Raw genomic sequence first — 16,280 nt, forward strand, 5'->3', positions numbered from 1 at the left:
GATAAAGAATTGATGCTCAAAGAGGTTAAAACACTTGAGACAGGATTGAAAGTTTATAATTTTATTACTTCCTAAAGGCAAGCAATGCCCATGGAAACAAATATATTATGAAAACATTCAATTCTGAAATATGAAAAATGTGGCTATTAGCAAATCCATAGCAAATACGTTGACGGAAATTTTAATGTTTTCGATGTTTTATATTTTTTTATTTCCTTAAATTTCAGCGGGGGCTTGCATCTCTCTTTATTCTAGATGAACCATAAATGAGGTCACAGGAGGTATGAAGAAGGCATTAGCTCTCTCCATCCACAGAGGAGTACTTATCATGGAGAATGGGAATAGCCATGGTACTTCCACATTTAGAGTCACCTGCCTATGATGTTGAGATTTCTCTTGCTTCTACTGCCACATGGAAGCTCACCAAAGTAGCTTGCCAGTTGATACACTATCTGGAGAACATTCTGGGAAAACCAGTCAAACTCGCAGAATTGACGCATAGGGCAGGGGTGGGAGTGGGGGGTAAGATAGCGGGGGATTGGTGAATGGAGTGCAAGCACCTATGTTACACATCTTTAAGTACAAATTCCCATTCTATGTATTCTGTCACTTTAAAAATTTTCAGAGTTTAATAAATTTTCATGTTTACTGTTTCTGTTTCTGCCCTACAGGCTGCTTCTGCCCCTGGTTGAACACACACACACACACACACACACACACACACACACACACACTCACAAACACACACACACACAGTGGAATGCTTTTGGTATTTGCTTCTTCTGTTCCTCTTCACAAAATAATCATATACTAAGGCTAGTTAGTATATATGTAGAAGTAAGCTTGTTTTCTAGAGTGTTCCCAAACACATTCCACTCATCCAAAGCAGAACCAGCCTCAAGGATATTTTCCAAATGCCTAATCTCCTGAATAAGTTACTTGTTTGTGCCTTTAGCAATAAATGAGTGTCAGGAGACGGATTAGAACAGATGCTCCTGAGATGCTGATTTGCTCTGTACCTCCTGCTTCAGTTACAGAAATGAAAATAATGAAGATTTTCTGTTGGATGCTTAGTGGCTAATTAGACTTTCTATTATCTAAATACTAATTGGCTTCTTATTCAATCTATTCACTTAAGGTGAAATACTAATTAAGTGTTTTCTCTTCATGATTTTTCTGAAGACAACAAAACTGCTAACGAATGGAGGGGTGTTCAGTTTTCAATAAATGCAAATCAACATATACGGGGAATTTATACGTTGGGGCTTTTTTAGATACAAATATATCTTGGTTTGCATAGATTTGCCTTTATTAAAAATATCTAAAATTTATAACAAGCCAAATACACCGTAACCAGGGATGCATGTGAATGAAGCTCTGTCTACATCTTCCCTTTTCCTCCATGCTGCATTTCTCTCTCTTCACTACATTAGCGCTTGAAAGCCCAGCAGGCTTCAGTCTGTTCCTGCTGTGAGTGCGAGTGTGTGTGTGTGAGTGTGTGTGTGTGTGTGTGTGTGCGCGTGAGTTGAAGTTCCTTTGGAGGCAAAGTCACACTGATAATAACTTTCTGTTAGTGGTAATTCAGAGAAGCCTTATGTTGCTAAAGACTGCTGCATGACTAGACTAAGTACTATTTATTGATGTAGATAGTGTTTAAATGTGTTTTTGTGAAAAGATGCTCAGGCTTCTTTAGAAGGAAAAAAAAGTTTCTGGAATACTTGCTTAGGTCTCTTCTGCATGATGAAACACATAATCAGAAGAGTAAAATTTTTGTATAACTTTTAATTTTGAAATAGTTTAAGACTCATAATAAGTTGCAATAATAGTACAGAATTTACCTGTGTATGCTTCTACATTGTTGTTGCAGATGGAAAAATACTGATTTTGTATATTGATTGCATGTTTACCAAAATTGCTAAATTCTCTCATAAATTATAAAAATGTTAGATTCCATTGAGTTTTCTATGTAGACTGTAATATACTTTGTGAACATAACAGCTCTACTTCTTTATTTATAATCTCCATAACTTTATAACTTGCTCTTGACGCATATACTGGTTGGACCACCTTATGTCCCTTACTTCTTTCCTAGAAATGGCATGTTCTCCTGGTTTCCTCCCTGGTTTGCTGGCAAATTCATCTCATTCTCCCCTGCTGCTTCTCCTTTCTTTTTCTAACCTTTAAAATGAATGCCCAAGCCACCACTGATTTCCTCTCCTCTGTATTCCTTTAGTCTCATTGCTTTAAGCACATAAGAATGCTGATGACTAAAGTTTACCCATCTAAGTTAGTATTTCTTGAATTTGAGACTCGCATGTAACACTATTTATTAAATTTCTCCAGCTTATATGTACGTTAAGTTTTTCAAGTTTATCAGCTGAAAGAACAATTTTTAAGGACTGGTGAGCTGGAGCATGGTCAAGTTCAAGTGTAAGAGCTGGTAAGGACCACATTATGGATTTCATTACAGATGTTACGAAATTTTGTCTTTGTTCTAAACATTGAAAAGTTATTGATATGCTTTAAGAAAGGAATAAGTTCAGGTTTCCCCTTTAAAAACTCTAGCCATAATTTCTAGACTAGATTGAAAAATAGCATGAATAGATAAAAAGTGCAGCTCAGAGATTTTATCAGTAATGTAGGTGAGAGATAATGGTACCTGAAATGAGGGTAGTGTAGATGTACAGAAAGAAACATATTTGAGAAATGACATATACCGAATGTACTGAATGCTTACATGTAGTTGGCTCTGGTTCTGATTTGTGTATTCTAATCTGTTGAAATATCATCTTATTCTTATATCAATACCAAACTGCTTTAGTTATATTAGTTTTTGTGTGTTTTAATATTTGGCAATATACTAACTGATCTTTTGGTCTTTTTCTTTAGATAAAAAGTCTATTTTTACTCATTTACTTCCTAGAACAGAGGTTGCAAGGCAGAAAAAAAATGTTTTTTTCTAGGTATTTTAAAAAATAAACCCAAACTTTAAAATCAGGATATTTTACAACAAATTGAATGATTTCTTTCTTCTGAAATATTAGAAGATCCAATGATACTGAGACTATTCCCTATATTTCAACAATTGACAAGAACTAGGAGGCTGTTCTCTTGTGAGAAGATGATAACATATATGTCCTGGTTTGTCTGGGATAGTCTAGGTTATAACTTAATAGTAGTACCTTGAATAACAATTAATGGTGCCTCTTTATATTCTTACAAGTGTCCTGGGTAGGAAAACAAATGACAGGTTTACCCTAATTTTTGCATATTGTAAATGCCCTTTTATTTGACTTGATTTTGTTATTTAGATTGACTAATTGAAACTTATAAGATTTAAATTTAGAAATAATTTTTCTAGATGAACATGAGAATAAGTATGTCAAATTCCTCAAATCCCACTTATTTTCCAATAGATATATATTGACTTGAAAATTGGGGAGGGAATTTTGTTTCCATTCTCAATATCACTCCTTTTATTGTACTTGGATAATAGCTATGAGGTTTGGTTCAGATTTCAAAGATATCTCCTTATTGGCTTAAGTTAATCATCACCTGGCATTTTCCTCGACATGTGATTAGTGAAGAGTTGTGATTAGTGTAGTACATAACTTAATTCTGACACATTAGAATGTATTTCCGGATTTTTATTTGAAGTTTGTCAAAGACATACCTTTCCCATCACCCCACTTCCAAAGTGAGCCAGGAATTCTATAGTTCAGGAAGCTTTTGGTAATTGTAATCAGGAGAGAATAAAAACACATAGAATAAAGCTAACAACATAAGTCAATAAGTTAACCAAATTTGATTTCAATTTTCTTCTAATCTTCCAGTTATGTGAGCCAATAAATACCCCTGTCTATAATGACAGTTTGATTTGATTTGATGTTACTTTTCACAGTAAGTGTCCTGATGAACAAAGGGAGAAGTAATGTGATTTTTTTGTATTTTATTTTCCTACTCAAGAAAGGAATATGACCCACATATGTTTACATTGTTTCTGCATGCCTCAGTAAATGTTCATTTTTCTACATATCCTGCCATTTTTACTATGTTTATTCCTTGTGATTTTCCTAGAAAGAATTACTATATCAACAACATAATTCAAACATAAAAAATGGTGAGGAAAGTATTATTTAGGAATTTTTTTAAAAAAATTTAAAATATAGTTCATATGTAAGAAATAAACCAGGTGCAGTGAATTTTCACTTCTGAATGGTATACATGAAAAACTAAGATTGACATATTTTTTGAAAAATTGGAGAACTTATCCGGATCATGATACATGGCTCACAAACAGCAAATTATTTTGCAAATGATTCAAAATAGATTAGCAAAACTTGAAATTTCTGCAAAATGATGCTTAAATTTAGCCTACAGTTGAAAAAAATAGGTTTTTATGAATACCAAATATACAGACAGGAAGTTTAAACTTACCTAACACCTTTAGCAATGATAAATTAAACATTTCTCAAACTGCTACTATGAAGACGAATTGAAAACTGCAAAAACCTGTAAAAGTTATTAAAATATGAATTGGTATAGTCTATGGCCATGCCACCTTGAACAAGCCTGATCCCATATGATCTTGGAAGCTAAGCAGTGTCGGGCCTGGTTAGTACTTGGATGGGAGACCACTTAGGAAGACCAGGTGCTGTAAGAGTAAAAAAATAAAAAATAAGAAATTGTAAGCTGACAAGATCCTTGCAATATGTGAGGTCAACCAAGGGTTGCTTTGCTAAATAAATAAATAAAAATAAATAAATAAATAAATAAATAAAATATGAATTGGTATAAAATTTATAAATTGTTAAAAGAAACAGTGCTTTACTAAATTAAGTAAAGGTAGTGACAAATCTTTTATTGAATTGCTTATTTGGTGAAATGATCATTTTAACAGGTATTTGGTGAAATGATCAATTTCTGCTGCTAATAATGTTCTTTTTTCTCTAAAGCTTATTTTGAAAATTTTTAATTTTTATGTCTTTTGCTCTGTATTGTATTCAGTAACTCTGTGGTTAACATTATTAATTAAAAGTACAGTATAAAGAAACCTGCCTGCTTTTAAAAATGCCTATCGAGTGCTCTATGTCTCTTAAGCCATATCTAGTTTGTAAAAGCATAAACAATTCTGAAATTTGCAATGAATGTCTATTTCTGAGTATAGCTTTCCTTTCCATTTGTCCCGTGTTTTCACAGGTGACAGTAAATGTAAAGATATAACTTATCTTTGGAACTACATCTACAAACTAGAAGTGTAATGAAAATTGGCCTCTGAGTTGTAGAAATTGTAGAAACTACAATTTGGCCCAATTTTTAGTAGACAAATTAATTATACCAAAAGACTAATATTTTCCCCATTTCGATGTTTTAAATTCGTGGTGTGGATTCTGTGCCTTGCGGTAATTAAATAATTGTTTATTTTTGAGGATTAACCCTAATGACCTACATTAGAGGACTCTACCCTGGGAAAATATCGCTTTGCTTTAAAAGCAGCAATGCAAAAATTCTAAAATTTTATTGTCTTTTTTATTTTGAGCATAATATTTAATTATCTCATAAAGTCTTATTAGTATGATCAATTTTTACTTTTAAAATAAACGTTACCAAAAAATCCAGTTTAAATACCAGTATTGATCTAAATGTAAATAAGTCAGCTATACAATTCATTTCAATTAAGGTCACCAGAAATACTTAAAACATTCTCTCCCATTAAGTAAATAGCAACCAAACTTAAATTTTAAATTAATTTATCTAATTATGTGTACTTCTATAATTTATTTCCACAAAAAGCGTTCATTTAATAAAATACAATATATCTTTTGTTTGATTTAATCTTTTGAATCTTATTACCTCCTTTAAAATTGTACATGAGAATGTTTCACTTTGTACTCTTTTGAAAGTTGCATCATTTTGACAAGATGCTAAACCTGTATTTTTATTCTAACTATAATAATAATGTAGTGACATTATTCAACAACTTATCTTCAAAGAGCTCAAAGGCTGTAGATAATATGTTATCACACACATCACAGTATTGTGAATTCTGATGTTTTCTCTTTTTGTTTGAATTAAATAATGCCAGAATAGGGTGTTGAAAATGAAAACACTTTATATTAGAAGCATTATGAAGAGCTTATTTTATTATTTCCTTAAACTCTAAAATAGGATATTTGAATTCTTAAGTTTAATTGAAAGTTACATTTAGTTGGAAAAAATCAAATTAATCAAATTTATCCTCTTTTATAAAAGTAGGGTGACCTTTTCCGTTATATCATACATAGTGTCACTGAATTGTACTTAAATTTTCCTTTGTCAGGAGACAATCTCTTCCAGTATTAAATAGTTCTACTTCCCTAAAATATCTTTTGAATACTGAGCTGAAATCTGCCTACATGTACATTTCACCTTTTGGCTCTCAGTCTTTCCTATAGGACAACACATCACTCTTTGACCACAGTCCTAGGCCAATATTTGAGTACAACTGAGATATTTCATTTAATGGGTCAAGGCTTACAGACAGAGTATGACCTGTGGAGGGCTCAGATTTACAGTCTCTGGGCTTTCTATAGGCCGTGGGCAGCCAATATTTTTTGAGAATGGGAAAGATTTTGAAGAGAGAATTGTGCATGAAAAAATAAATTGGATAGAGAAGATCCAGAGTGTAAACAAAAGGTTTACATAATAACCTAAGAAAAGAAAATAGGGACCCTATCCAGTAAAAGAACAGTGAGAACCGAGAAAAGAGGAAGGATTTGGAATTTTTTAGTTAGCTTGGTGACTCACTAGACGTGGAACAGAATAGCATCACACATCAAAGATGACTAATATTTGGATCTGACAGCAAGAATTATAATGATATCAAAAGAGGATCTCATCTAATCGATAGGTACTGAAAATTCACCGTGTAAAAGATAAATATATATCACTCTGCTTAAATCTTTTAAATGGTTGCTCACTGAACATAGAATAAAAACAAAATTCCTACCATGCTCCGTAATCTGACTATTTATTCTTTCCTACCTTTTTGACGTCATCTCATGCCTCTCTAGCTCATATTCACTGTCTTCCACTCACACAAGCCTTATACATGTTATAAATTTATTTTTTTCCACATCTCATGGCAAGCTTGTTACTGTGCTAAGGTTTACCCTCTTTGCTGTAACTCATGTCTGAAACACTCATTTCTGAAATCTCTATGGTTGTTAAGGTCACAGGTTAAGTATCATGCCCTTAGAAAAAGACTTTTCTGACTAACCATCCACATTTTTAGCTAGGTTTGAATTGAATCATGGTTTCATGGTTTCTTAGACAGTTTTGTTTTTTCTTTATATTTAAAATATGAATTCACATTTTTCAGTCCTTACTCATATCTTTCATTATATCGAATACCTTTTATTCTAGGATGTCACTCTCCTAGAACCTTCCAACTTCCTCTTTGAATCCCAGTCAAATTCCTTTGTTGACATAGTTCTCCTTTTGGTATTTTCCTCTCCTATTTTTTTGTCATGCTATGAATTCCTCTTTTTTTGTTGGATAAATACTAGAAAAAAGAACCCCCCCCCAAAGTGAATATTGGTTCAAGCATATTCCAAGTTTATTTCTTGCTCACATAAAAGCATGAAAATATTTGTGGGAAGGTCTTTTCTTCATTGTCCTTCAGGGACCTAGATTGACAGAAGTTTTATGACATCATCAACATATGGTTATTGTGCAGTAGGCTTAGTTCAGCGGGAGCTACTTTCCATTACCAGCAGCCAGAATTCTGGGAATAATAACCTAAACTAAAGTTTTCCTCTTCAGTGGTAGTTTTTGATTTTTCTCTTCTTGTTTAATCTTTGTCTTTGCATATACTCTTACTAAAAAAAATCCATTGGCACCATTTTTTCTTTATTCAGGATTGTTGTGCACTGCTATAGGTTGTTCTAAAGTAAGTGCCCTCATACATTCTGCTTGCCTTACCTAGGTGAAAATCAACATTCTTTCATAAAGGCAGCTGAATTCACTGCTTTCTCTGTAATGATAGAAGGCATTTTAGAACTCCATTGGCTCAAATTTCCTATGACGGCTTGAAGTTTGAAGTAAAAAGTCATTTGAACAGAAGAAGACTAGTAGTCAAAATATGAGAGAGATCATTGGGGAATATCCTTTGACTCCTTCCTATTATGAGATCAGGTTCAAATATTTTACTGGTCTTCATACCACAAGGCTCTGCTTCAAAGATGAACTTCACCACTTATGTTAAACAAACAAGCAAACAAATAAAACCTAAATGATAAAGGAGATTATAAATAAGACTATATCTGTAATTCCTTTCAGGACCCTTATTAGGATTAGAAATGTTTTTTTCTGCTTCTAATTTATTTTTCTATTTTAATCATTTATTTGAAGATAAAATCACATGCAGATAAACACATAGATCTCAAATGTACAATTCAATGTTTTATTTTATCAAGAAGATACAGAAAATTTCCATCTTTCAAAAAATTTCTTCATGAATCTTTTCACTCAATACCCATAATTTTACTCATATTTTTTAGAGAAATTTTAAGTTACAGCAAAATTGAGAGAGATACAGAGATTTCCATATACCTTCTGCCTCCACACATGCATAGCCTCCTGTATTATCTATGTTACTCACCAGAGTGATACGTTTGTTACAATTAATGAACAATAACATATCATAATCACCCGAAGTCCATAGTTTACATTATGGTTCACTCTTGGTGATGTAAATTCTATGGGTTTTGACAATTGTATAATGACATGTATTCATCATTATAATATTATACAGAGTATTTTCAATGTCCTAAAAATTCTCTGTGTTCCACCTGTTCATCACTACCCCAACCTCTGACAACTGTTGATCTTTTCATTGTCTTCACAGTTTTACCTTTTCCAGAATGTCATATAGTTGGAATCATTAAGTATATAGGCTTTTTAGATTGGTTTCTTTCACTTAGTAATATACATTTAAGTTTCCTCTATGTCTTTTCATGGTTCGATAGCTCATTTCTTCTTAGCACTGAATAATATTCCATTGTCTAGATGTCTCACAGTTTATTCACCTTCTAAAATAGAGCTTGGTTGCTTCCAAATTTTAGCAATTATGAATGACACTGCTATAAACATCCATGTGCAGGTTTTTGTGTAGATATAACTTTTCAACTATTTTAGATAAATACCAAGAGAATGATTTCTGGATCATATGGTAAGAGTAAGATTACTTTTGTAAGAAGCCCTAGACTGTCTTCCAAAGAGGCTGTACCATTCTGCATTCCCACCTGCAAAGTATGAGACTTCTTGCTGTTCCACATCCTCATCAATATTTGATGTCAGTGTTCTGGATTTGGGCTATTCTAATAAGTATGTTGTGGTATCTCCTTGTTGTTTTAATATGGATTTTCCTGATTAAATACACAGAGAATATTTTCACATACTTATTTGCCATCTGCATATCTTTTTTGGTGAGATGTCTGTTAAGGTCTTTGATCTATTTTTTAATAGAGTGTATTTCATTATTGTTGAGTTTAAAGAGTTCTTTTTATATTTTAGATAACAGTCTATTATTAAATAAGTGCTTCACAAATGTTTTCTCCTAGTCAGTGGCATTTCATCTCATTCTGTTGGCGTCTTTCGTAGAGCAGAAGTGTTAATTTTAATGAAGCCCAGCTTATCGATTACTTCTTTCATGAATCATGCCTTTGATGTTGTTTTCTCTTTTTTAAAAAAATATTGTTTTGTTGCAGTTTTTTTTAGATATTCTGGAAACAATTCCTTTCTTATGTCTATACATATTGTGAATGATTTATTTTCTTAATAGTAAGCAGATGTTTTAAATTTTAATGAAGTCCAACTTATTGCTTTTTTCTTTTTCATTAATGTTTATGTATGTGTGTGTTTTTTCTAAGAAATCTTTGCCTACCCCAAAGCTCTTAAATATTTTCTTCTACATTTTCTCATAAAACTTTATAGGTTTTTAACACTGAGCCATTTTATTGGATATTTAAAGTACCCAATAACTGAATACATAATTTCTTAAGATCTTTGTATCTAGTTATTGTAGCATCATTTGCTAAAATAGAGTTCTTTTCCTTATTAAAATCATCTTAGGACTTTTGTTAAAAATCAATTTTTTTTATATATGAATCTATTTTTGGATACTGTTCTGTTCTATTGATCTATTTGTCGCTTCGTATTTTGATACCACTCTGTGTGATTACTGTAGGTCTGTGAGCAGTCAGCTTAAACTATATTCTTCTTTCACAGAGATTGTGTAAATCATTTTGGCTTTTAGCATTCACATATAATTTTTGGAATAAACATATCAATTAAAAGAAAAATGAGTTGTAGTTTTAAAAATTATTTTATATTAGTTTCAGGTATATATACAATGGTTAGATATTTATATAATTTATGAAATGATCCCCCTGATTATTATAGCACCCATCTGGCACTAAACACAGCCATTACAATATTACTGACTATATTCCTTAGGCTGTACTCCACATCCTGTGACTGTTTCGTAACTGCCAATTTGTACTTCTTCATCCCTTCACCTTTTTCACTCCCCCACCCCCAACTTCCCTTTCCTCTGGTAATCACCAGTTTGTTCTTTGTATCTGTGAGTCTGTTTTCATTTAGTTTGCTTGTTTCTTTTGTTCCTTAGATTCAGCATATAAGTGAAATCATATGGCATTTATCTTTGTCTGACTTATTTCATTTGGCAAAATACCCTCCAGGTCCATCCATGTTGTTGCAAATGATAAACTTTGAATTTTTTATAGCTGAGTAATATTCCATTGTATCTATGTACCATAACTTCTTTATCTAATCATCTATTGATAGGCACTTAGGTTGCTTCCATATTTTGGTTATTGTATATAACACTGCAGTGAACATAAGGGTACATAAATCTTTTTGAACTAGTGTTTTGGTTTTCTTTGGATAAATACCCAGAAGTGCAATTGCTGGGTCAAAAGGTAGTTCTACTTTTCATTTTTTGGGGGAAACTCCAAATTGTCTTCCAAAGTGGCTGTACCAATTTGCAATCCTACCAACAGCAAATGAGGATTCGCTTTCTCTATATCCTAACCAACACTTGTTGTTTTTTGATTTGTTGGTGACAGCCATTCTCACAGGTGTGAGGTGATATCTCATTGTGGTTTTAATGTGCATTTCTCTGATGATTAGTGACCTTGAGCCTCTTTTCATATGTCTATTGGCCATCTGTACTTTCTCTTTGGAGAAATATCTATTCAAGTCTTCTACTCATTTTTTAATTGGATTTTTTTGTTTTCTCATTGAGTTGTATTTCTTTATAAATTTTGGATAGTCACCTTTTATAGGATGTATCATAGGGAAATATCTTCTCCCACTCAGTAGGTTAACTTTTTGTTTTGTTCAAGGTTTCCTTTGCTGTGCAAAAACTTTTTGGTTTGATTTTCTTTTTTCCTTTTTCTTTTGTTCCCCTTGCTCAAGGAGATATATCAGAAAAAAAAATTCTAATAGCAATAGCATAGAGTTTACTGCTTATGTGTTCTTCTAGAAGTTTTATGGTTTTGAGTCTTACATTTAAGTCTTCAATCCATTTTGAGTTTATTCTTGTATATGGTATAAAAAGGTGATCTAATTTCATTTTTTTAATGTATCTATCCAGTTTTCCCAACACCATTTGTGGAAGAGAACGTCTTTACCTCATTTTATATTCTTGTCTACTTTATCATAGATTAAATGATCATCTAGGCATGGATTTCTTTCTGGACTCTCTATTCTGTTCCATTGATTTACGTATCTGTTTTTATGCCAGTACCATCCTGTTTTGATTACTATAGCCTTTTAGTAAAGTTTAATGAGTTGAAATTTTGATTGAGATTGCATTAAACATCTAGATTGTATTGACATCTAAATAATAAGTCTTTTAACCCAGGGGTCCTAAATGCCCCCAGGCCACAGACTGATACCAGTCCATGGCCTATTAGGAACAGGGCCACACAGCAGGAGGTGAGTGGTAGGCCAGAAAGCTAAGTTTCATCTGTATTTGCAGCTGCTCCCCAGCACTGGCATCACCACCTCAGCTCTACTTCAGATCATCAGGCATTAGATTCTCATAGGAACACCCGTCCCTTGTGCCAAAAAGTTTGGAGAACACTGTTTTAACCCATAAACATGGTATATTTCTGTCTTTAGCTCTTTAACTTCTTTTAGCAATGCTTTTTAGTTTTAATTTAGAATTTTCTACATTTTTAAAAAGTTCACTATTAAATATTTTATTTTTAATATTACTCTATATTAACTTTTCATATTATTTTGTTTCCAATTGTTTGGGGCTACAAAATAGAGTTACATTTGACTTTCTACATTGATTTTTTTTTTTGCCATTGTCTTTGGTAAATTCAATATTAGATTTAGTCTTTTCATTATATGTTATTTAGAATAATTAATATATTTAGAATAATTATATAGACTAATTATTTAGAATAATTTGTCATCTGTACATAGAGCTTTACTTCTTTTGATAGGCATACCATTATTTCTTTTCATTGTTTTATCTCACTTCAGACCTTTGGTACATTCTTGACAGGGCATGGGAAGTGGGATATCTTTGTCTTCTTCCTGAATTTAGTTGGAAAACATTTAACTTTTCTCATTAATTATGGTGAAACTTACATGTAAAGTTTATAAATTTTTCTCAAATGCCCTGTAACAGAATATTTCCTCTTATTGATAGTTTTTTGAGAGTTTGTATAATAGATGAGTGTTGAATAGTCAAAAATTTTTTAATAGAGATCACTTGATTTTTTTTATTCTAACAAAAAGAGTAAAACAAAACCAATAAAACACATATATGAAACATATATTATGTATATATGTATATGATGTCTACACACACACACACACACATACACACACACAATGTTTTCAAGTGTCGAATCTTTCAAAAAGAGGAGAGAGCCAAATAGTAATATAGGTTACAATGAGTCCTGGGCTCAGGAGATACTCAAGCTATTTTCTAGGATGGATTCTTAAATATTCTTCTCATAGAATCATTAGATTCTTTCAGCTCCAGTTTTTGTACATTGTTATCCATTCTAACTCTATTTGAACTCAAACTTCAGTTCAGATAACAGAAAATATTTGTTCTATATTAAACACAACAATATTTAATACAAGTGATTGTTGTTACAAAATTTCTTGAATAGCTGGAGAAGAGGCTTTAAGTTGAGCCTCCAGAATTGATTCACAGAAAATACCACAAAAGTTGTTAACCAAGAATACTGCCACCTCTACCATGTTCAGTAAACTGGGAAATCAAATAGTTGCTGTCCAACTGCTCCTTACTACATCGTACCAGTTTAACCTTGATCTTGAGATCAGAGGTCTTTCATGAATATTTATTCTAGTTCTATATTAACAAAGTGATTCCTTGAATATAATATCCTTTTTTCTTCCCCAAATCAATTAATGCAAGTCTTGCATAAATACACCTCATTTGTTTAGCTTTCTAGTATGTGCAATATAGGAATATACACCAAGATAGAAACAGATGTCGAAATAGTAATTTATCATATCCATTATAAGAGAACACTCAAAAGTTTCAGTGGTCCCAACCAAATGGAAAAAAAAGTGTTGTTTAGTGGAAATGTGGGAAAATAGCAATAGTCTGTCTTCTCATAGTGGACAATTTTTCTCCAAGAATTATTCCTTTCTGCTTTGTTTTCCTAGAATTTTAGTTATAAATTTTTCTGTCAAGAATATCTACTGGTATATGGCCTACATTTTAATTTGAACTTTTTTCTCAGACTGAAGATATTTTTAAAGAATATAATTTAAAAGATTATAAAGTGAAAACAGAAAAAAATCAATTCAGGTAATTCAAAACTAGAACACTGAATAGATCATGGTGCCTATAGTAAGATGAGTCATATGTTATGTTTATCACTCTGGAACAAAACTCATGTTTTTTGTCAAATGGTTCTGTCAAAATAACTAAATCTATAACTTTATTAGATTTTATTGTTTTGTGGATAAAATGATATATTCTTTCATTTTTTAAAATAGAGAAATAGATTAAGGATTATAGCCTAAGAACTAAGACATTTTTATTGTGTTGATTTGTTATTACTGAAAAATGTGCAGCATAATTTTTCTTCAGAGATTTTATAATAATACCTAAAAAAAATAAATAACTGAAATCATGTAGGATCAGTAAAGATAATTAACTTTAGCTCCTTTGGAGGGATTTTAAATAAAATGGAAATAAAATTGCTAGATTTTATAAGACATAGATATATTAACTTACCAAATAGACATCTGTATCTTCTGTTTTTCAGGATAAAATTGAACTAATAAGGCTGTTGAGGTGAGAACATTGGTCAAAAATCAATAAAACCAATTATAGTCTGTTTTCAACTTCCTTAGATTTGAGAATTTGCATCACATTATTGTGTTAATAAGGTAAGAATGAATAGATTTGTTTTAATATACCTTTATGATGCAAATAGCATTTCTGTGCTTCAATAAAACATTTATCTTTCTAAAGATTTTATAAAATATGTAGACGTATTTCCCAAGAAGTCTAGTTTTTACAGATGGGAAGTAGAATAAATGAAGACAGAAGTACATGACTAATGGTTTGAGAAGAAGAAAAAATACAACCATATCTTCTTTCAGTTTTATATACTAGTATTCTCTTTTGCTTATATTAATTATCCACAGTAACGAAACATTGCTCATAAAAACTGGGTTTGTTTTAGGTGTATAAAGTGAAATATTGTTAAACATATGATTCTTATCTTACTGTGTTGAAAAGTTAATGAGGTTAGCAGATACCCTCTTCACAAAATCAATATTAGGTTTTGCTTTGCTTTGTTGTGAGTGGTGTTGCCATTAAAATCTCTTTGAAAAAGAAGTCTTATCTTTTTCCTCATAATGTTTTTAAAGACCGTTTTGTCACTATTTGTCAATGAATATCAGGAACTTTTATTGATATCATGACAACTGAAAGGAAATATTGATATAAGATTTGTCTTATTTAAAATGTATAGAAAAAGAAAACATTCACAAATATCTTATAGAAATATAGGGGGTAGGAGGAGGGAGAAGTGAGTAAAGGGGATCAAATATATAGTAGCTGAAGGAAACTGGACTTTGGGTGGTAAACATACAATAGAATATACAAATGTCAAGTTATAATGTACACCTGAAAATTATATAATTGTATTACCAGTGTTACCCCAATTAACTTAATTTAAAAAAAATAAAATTTGAAATTAATTATTTTCTCTAACTTCTCTCAGAATTTCCTCATCTGGTCACCAGAATAATCTAGAACCCATAATAAACAGAAAAAGGTTCAGGCAGAGCTATTTTCATAGGAGATAAGATTTTCTTTTGAACAATTGTGGTTTACCACCAACAACTAAGTCATAGTTCTGCAATATTCAGTCGCCGATATGTGTTTCAAAAGTTTTAAAATTCTTTCCATGTTATATATCAGAGGAGACATCTAGATTTCCATTAAGGAGGAAAGAAAAATTGATCTACGGGGAAAGATAAAATATAACAGAGGTATAATAAAGGGAATCTTTCAAAGGAATAAAAATAACTAGGTTAATATAAGGCCATTTGTTTTGTGTTATTTCTCCCTAAACTAGGACATTGATTCAAACAATGTAAAAATTGAGGGGATAAAATAAAAAGTAATCTTATCTGTCTCTCAAGTCTTAATATTCATCCTTTATATGTTCAGCATTAAAAAATTCACACATTCAACTCCATAAACATAGTATCTGCCTGCAATTTTTTTTATTCCCACAACTCACTTGAATGCATCAGAAAGTCCTCATTTAATGTCATCAATACTTTATGTGACCTTAAGCGAAACAAGTATTACAAAACCAATTCACTACAGGCTAAGTGATATCAATGAGAGTTAAGTTCCTATGTTATGACATCTTATCAATGTCATATTGAAATGACATTGAATGAAACATTATTTTAAGGCCTACTGTGTTTTTTAACAGGTAATTAAATGAAGTATAGAAGCTGGTTTTGGTAAAAGGTAACAAAGACAGCAGGATATAAGTCAAAAGATCTGCATATGAGATGTTCTTACACATCCTCCCACAGGCATCCTGTTTTCTCGTAGAGGAGGAAATGCACTGCTCTGTTAGGTTATATTATAGGTCACTGTTTGGTCCACATTTTGAAGTAGGTGGGATCGCTATGTATTAGAAGGACAGGGTACATAGCTGTGACTTCTCTTCCATTTCTTCCTT

The 16,280-nt window shown here is 31.7% G+C and overlaps 1 pseudogene; it reads left to right on the forward strand.

Moving 5' to 3' along the window:
* The first annotated feature begins 4,544 nt into the window (after positions 1 to 4,544).
* LOC120608030 (uncharacterized) lies at positions 4,545 to 4,663 on the forward strand (annotated as a pseudogene).
* The last annotated feature ends 11,617 nt before the right edge of the window (positions 4,664 to 16,280 follow it).

Source organism: Pteropus medius, unplaced genomic scaffold (assembly GCF_902729225.1).
Source record: "Pteropus medius unplaced genomic scaffold, Ma_sr-lr_union100, whole genome shotgun sequence".
Lineage (NCBI taxonomy): Eukaryota > Metazoa > Chordata > Mammalia > Chiroptera > Pteropodidae > Pteropus > Pteropus medius.